This window comes from Poecilia latipinna, unplaced genomic scaffold (assembly GCF_001443285.1).
Source record: "Poecilia latipinna isolate Pla-1442-1.1 unplaced genomic scaffold, P_latipinna-1.0 Scaffold3608, whole genome shotgun sequence".
Lineage (NCBI taxonomy): Eukaryota > Metazoa > Chordata > Actinopteri > Cyprinodontiformes > Poeciliidae > Poecilia > Poecilia latipinna.
The window spans coordinates 33,429-38,816 of NW_015116224.1; the positions used below are offsets into that span (position 1 = coordinate 33,429).

General features: G+C 42.9%; 1 long non-coding RNA gene across 1 annotated transcript in view; it reads left to right on the top strand.

Moving 5' to 3' along the window:
• The window catches only part of LOC106941324 (uncharacterized), a 19,276-nt gene extending 17,678 nt beyond the window's left edge, over positions 1–1,598 (top strand). Inside the window, exon 3 of the long non-coding RNA XR_001423332.1 lies at positions 1,495–1,598. This is a non-coding gene — a long non-coding RNA (uncharacterized LOC106941324). The remainder of the gene's footprint in view (positions 1–1,494) is intronic.
• The last annotated feature ends 3,790 nt before the right edge of the window (positions 1,599–5,388 follow it).

The following is a 5,388-nucleotide window of genomic DNA, read 5'->3' on the forward strand; positions in this document are numbered from 1 at the left end:
TTTTTGACGCATGTCCAGCCTGCTGGACATGCGTCAAAAAACATGGATGAAAGAAATATGGATGAAAGCAGAACTTTTAAAGTCTACTAAGTGAGGCATCGGGACTTACTTGAATCTTCCCTGGCAGTGCTGACACTGATCCCCGACCCAGCCATGGTCACACACGCAGCTCCCGTTGATGCACTTCCCTGAAAAACAGCTCTTAACGCAGGGGGTCGACGAAGTCCCGGCGTGGAGCACCAGATGAAGCAGCACCAGTAATCCCAGATATATTTTCCACAACCCAGATGTTGACCTGGCCCAGGCGGGCAGAGGTTTACATCCAGCGGGACCCATGAGGATGGGAGCGCGCTGAGCTCCACACAGGCTGCCGCTTTCCCGGAGCTGATCCGCGGGGATCAGCAGTGAGGCGGGTCGTCTCAGGTAGCCCTACCTGTAACCCCGGAGTCTGGAGATAACGATTACCTACGGGCTGTCAGAACATGCTGAGCGGTGTGGGTTGAAGCCGGGGGAGGTGGGCAAAACAAGACAAGACATTTTGATGGAAGCAGTTAGAAAACACTACTGATGCGTCTCCACCTGGAACAATTCGTTCCGAGCAGCAAATAACCATACAATAAAATTCCTTTTCTGCATTTTTAAGTCTTCCAGAAAACTTCAGCTTTGGCGAAGGATCTTACGTCAGGAAGTAAACACACAGCAGCGTAAGGATGAAGCGCTCTTCGCGTTGGAAATTAACATCCAGACGAGATCTCATCACCCTGCGCTGCAACTCATCTGCTAACAAAGACTTGGGTTCCGATCTGCGGTGGGTGGACACGACAGCCGCGGCTCCTGCTGCTGTCCGGAGCTTCGCCTCGCTCCGCTGTGTGATAGCTCCACAGCTGGGAGTGGGAGGGAGTCCTGCACAAACCCCCCGGAGCGAGCATTAGCAGTACGGCCACGGCACGCGGTTAAAGGGACAGGACCCTTTTAAGGAGGCAGAGACAAAGCTGATGACGAACGCCTGCAGCGGCATCACTGGCCTGGTTTCACACACCTGAAGCACTGACAGATCACAGAGGTGGTAAAGAGTCACCATAATAAGGACGGATATCCGAATACATAGATGATTAACTAAACGATATGCTCCTAAATCCAGATGCTTGGTCCAAAAGGCGAATGAATAAAGACATCTGACAAAAGGTTTTGAACATGCAAAATTAAGATGTATGGATATGTACAGTTAGAGAAAATGTTTTAGTGAAAATTAAAAAAAGAAATTAAATAAATGACAGATGTTAAAAAGATACATAACTGGGGGGTGGGGGGAATCTTAAATGACCGTTTGGAATATAAAAAATGAAAACATGAAAACAAATATATTTGTTGAAAAATGTAAATCAGCTATGTTTTAGAAAACTAATGCAAGATGGGGGAATGATTGGACATCAATATGACTTTATAACATGGATTGTAAAAAGTAATAACTTTTTTTAAATGCTTGGATTTCAGGGTTTCCCCCAGTGTATAATAGGCCTGGCAGCCCGCCATCCTTTACTAGCGCCACCGCCAGGCTAAGCCTTTCTTGTTTATATTTTTAGGAAAATAAAAACAAAAACTTTTTTCTTTCTTTCCTTCTTTCTTTTTGTAAGCCGGATTGCTAGCGCCTCTGTTGCTCTGAGTGCTTCACCGACGGAGCAGATTTATTCCTAAAAGATATGTTAGAAGATAGGTTTAAAGTTTATGCATTTAAAGCCGGACCAATCACACTGCTGGCGCCTCTGCGCGTTGCCTCGCGTGCTGCATTAGCTTGATTAAATTTACCTTAGCGCGGATCCCACGCGCCTCCTTTCACTCAAACTGGACACAGGCTGACCTGACCTGTATGTATATTTACATCCACGCCCTGTGAGGAATTATGATTCTTTCCAGAGTTTTTGATCAAGGTAGGACTTTAAACACCACTCTGGTTAGCTCTGGTTGCGCAGCTCTACATGAACTGCAGGAATAACTTGTAGTCATGCTTTCAGAGGTGCATTGAGCGAATGGTGATGTAACCCAGGCTGTCCCTCTTTGGATCTGCAGCTGGTGGAAGACACCCTATGGACTCTGCATTGTGTTTTATTTTGTGTGTGAAGATGGGATGAGCTCCATGCAGAAAAGAGGAATTGGACACAAGGATCTTAGTTGTGGGGAGACCTTGGCACGTTTATTTCATCCACCTTACAGGCACACTCAGCATTCAACCGTTTTCTTTTTTACAAAACAATCAAACATCACCAGATAGAAAATGTAATTTGTGCTTAACTGGCAATCTGAACCAACAGTATAGTAATGTAATGTTTATTTTACATCGGGCTAGCGGAGCTGCTGCTTACCTTACAGCAGGGCCATGCAGAAACCACTAAAGGGGCAGGTGCTCAAAAAAAAAGAAAAAAAAAGAAAAAGGGTACATCTAACCGCACTCTAGGACAGAATATTAACAAAGCCACACAGCTTTCAGAGTTTAATAAACAATGATAAATTACAAAATTGTGAGATATAAAATCAAAGCTAAGGAAAATCTTTATATAGACCCTACAACTATGCATATGTAAGATATTTTATTAGTAATTTCTTTCTGCAGGTCTATTTTGTTATAGAAAAGTATTGCAATATTCAAACCTAGTGTAATTAGTGTAAAGTGCTGAAGCAGAAATTATACAACGTTCAACGTTTTCCGTCATCTGACAAGTAGCAAGTCTACTCCACTTTTTACATCAAAAACATTTTTTTTTAATTCACCAAAACCTGTTCAGTAATCTGGAACGTTCGCTACGTTGAGCTCCAGTTAGCCGCCTTATCTCACTGTGTGAGAGCCAATTGCGTCATGCGTGACCGGCAAAAGGTCAAAGGTAACAAGGTGACTGGAGGGCTTATTATGTTGTACAAAAAAAAGCCTAACAAAAAATAATTTTAGTACATGTCATTATGTGTCAGAAGAGGGCTTAGGAAATAATACCAAAAAAAAAAAAAAAAATTGACCAAAAAGGCACTTGGGGGCAAGGAGCAAAAGGGACAGGTGCTCAAACCCCCCTATCCCCCACCCCTCTGCACGTGCCTGCCTTATAGGCAGTAAACACCATAGACATAATATAAGAATAGACGCCTCATGCACCGCTCTCATCTATTGTTGCTGACGAGATTTAAGGCGGCCATCTTGGAGCGGTCCACCACTCCACTCAGCGTTATGTGTTTAGCAGGCACAATGACGTATCAGCGGATTTAATCGATCATAACACACTTTGTTACTGGAAACCATATTCAAACATCTATAAAAGCTACATTTACAAACAATTGTATTTTTTAAGTATGTTTTTAATACATAGTTCATCATATTTAAAATATGCTTAATGGCTATAATAATAGAATAGGAATGGAATATTCTGATATCGATGTATGATGAGCACTTTACAAAGCACACAGCCGTTCATAATTTATTTAATAAATTATTTAGTAATATCAATACATATTTATATAAAAATACAAACACAAATAAATGATTAACATAAAGCTGACAGATAATATAAATTATCTGTCAGCTGTTTTCCAGCCAAGGATTTCCAGCTTCAGAGTGATTCAGCAGCTGAGATTGAGTCCAAAATCCGACGCGAGATTCATCCGTGCTGCAGTGAATCCGTCTCTCTTTAAAGATATTTCCCACTTCTTGTGGGGATCCAGGGTTTTGGGATGGTGGGGTTGCTCTCACTTTTTGTCCACCAGAGGGCATCCTGAGGCTTTTGCCTGGAGGGTTGGCCTTCAGCTCCGGTTCCAACGCACCTGATGTCAATCTCGTCAGCTCCTATATTAGGAGGGAGTCGCCGTCACTTCGCTGCCAGAGTATCACCTATGTTCGGTACTTCAGGCCCCAGAGTTTTCACCTCTGTTCTGACCTTGCCTAGAGAATTTCTCAGTGAACCTTTTTGTGCCTCTCCCTCAGAGATCCGAGATTGCCTGTGCGCCTAGCAGTGGAATCCCCGTTTGCCTGTCCGCCCTCTGACGCCGCCTCTCCAGCCGTCCACTTCCTTCTGTCAAGCCCTGGACTCCCCAAATGCCCTTTCCCCCCTCCCGGCTCGGACCCGCTCCAAAACCACATAAGGTCCACCTACTCCGTTTTCTGAAAATCCCAAACGGAACCTGAACTAACCCTCCCTGTCCTCCTGTGCTCAGATTTCTGGTGTGAGCCATGAGAGAGATCCAGGACCCTCATATTACCTGTCAGCTTCCTGTTTTGTTTCTTTTCAATAAACCACACACAATAAACACCGGTGTTCTCAGTTGTGTTCTGCATGTGGGTGAAAAAATTTTAATCCGACATGACACTTCTTCCTCACATCTTGTCTTTATGAAACCTTCAAAACAAAAACGGAAGATTTGGGAGCTATCTTACTTTTGAAAGAGTGAAAGAATTACATATAAATAATAGTCTTTGCCACCTGTGTAAACTTTGCTGGTGAATGTTATAACACATAATATAAGTTTTATAATATATGTCACATTGTTTCATTTCTAATGTAGGCTCTTGTGTCAGATAATCTAAGTCAATGTTAGAGAATAATTATTTTTTTTTAGATTTACGGAATCTCAGTTAGCCTTCATAGCGGGGCTGAACCAGTATTACACCAAGCACTATAGCTAATATTAGCTGGTATCTCGTTGGTGGACATAAATAAGGTAAGGAAATATTCTAAGGACAATATATACACAATAATATGTCCATCTTACTTGTGAAATGTTATCTGTCAAGCCCTCACATTAATAGTCCATCGATCCAAACAACAATATCCCTCAGTGCTGAGGCATCTTCTGCTGTTTTGGTTGAGAAAAGTAGGGGGTTCGACCGCTCCAAGATGGCCGCCATATTTCCTGCGCCGCAGCAGCCAATCAAATGCGATATGAAAGAAGATGGAGTTTGTCTCACCTGGTAAAGAAACACGTTTACTTGAGAAAGGAATTAAAAACAGGTGGCGCTGGGCAAAGGAAAGGAGACAAGACGGGAAGCTGGCGGAAATTTTTACAAAAGGGGGGTGCTGGGATTCCTTTGGGGGGGCGTTTGGTCGAAGATAAACTTTACACCTTACAATCACAACGTACCAGTTTAGACTTTGAGCAACTTCCTAAAACTATATTGTGTAACATTAAATCATGCCTGGCTGCAACTGTATCAATGGCAGCTCTCCTTCTGTTCAGTGTTTGTAGCTTTTGGCACAGCTCCGCTCCTGCTACTAGTAGCTTCACAGCATCAGTTCAGTGTTACACCGGCTGCTGACGTTGCTGTGATTCACTTTGTCTGGTGTCTGATTTTCTAATATTTTATGTTTTATTGAGGATTTTTGTACATATGTTTTGGCAGTTCTGTGATCATGT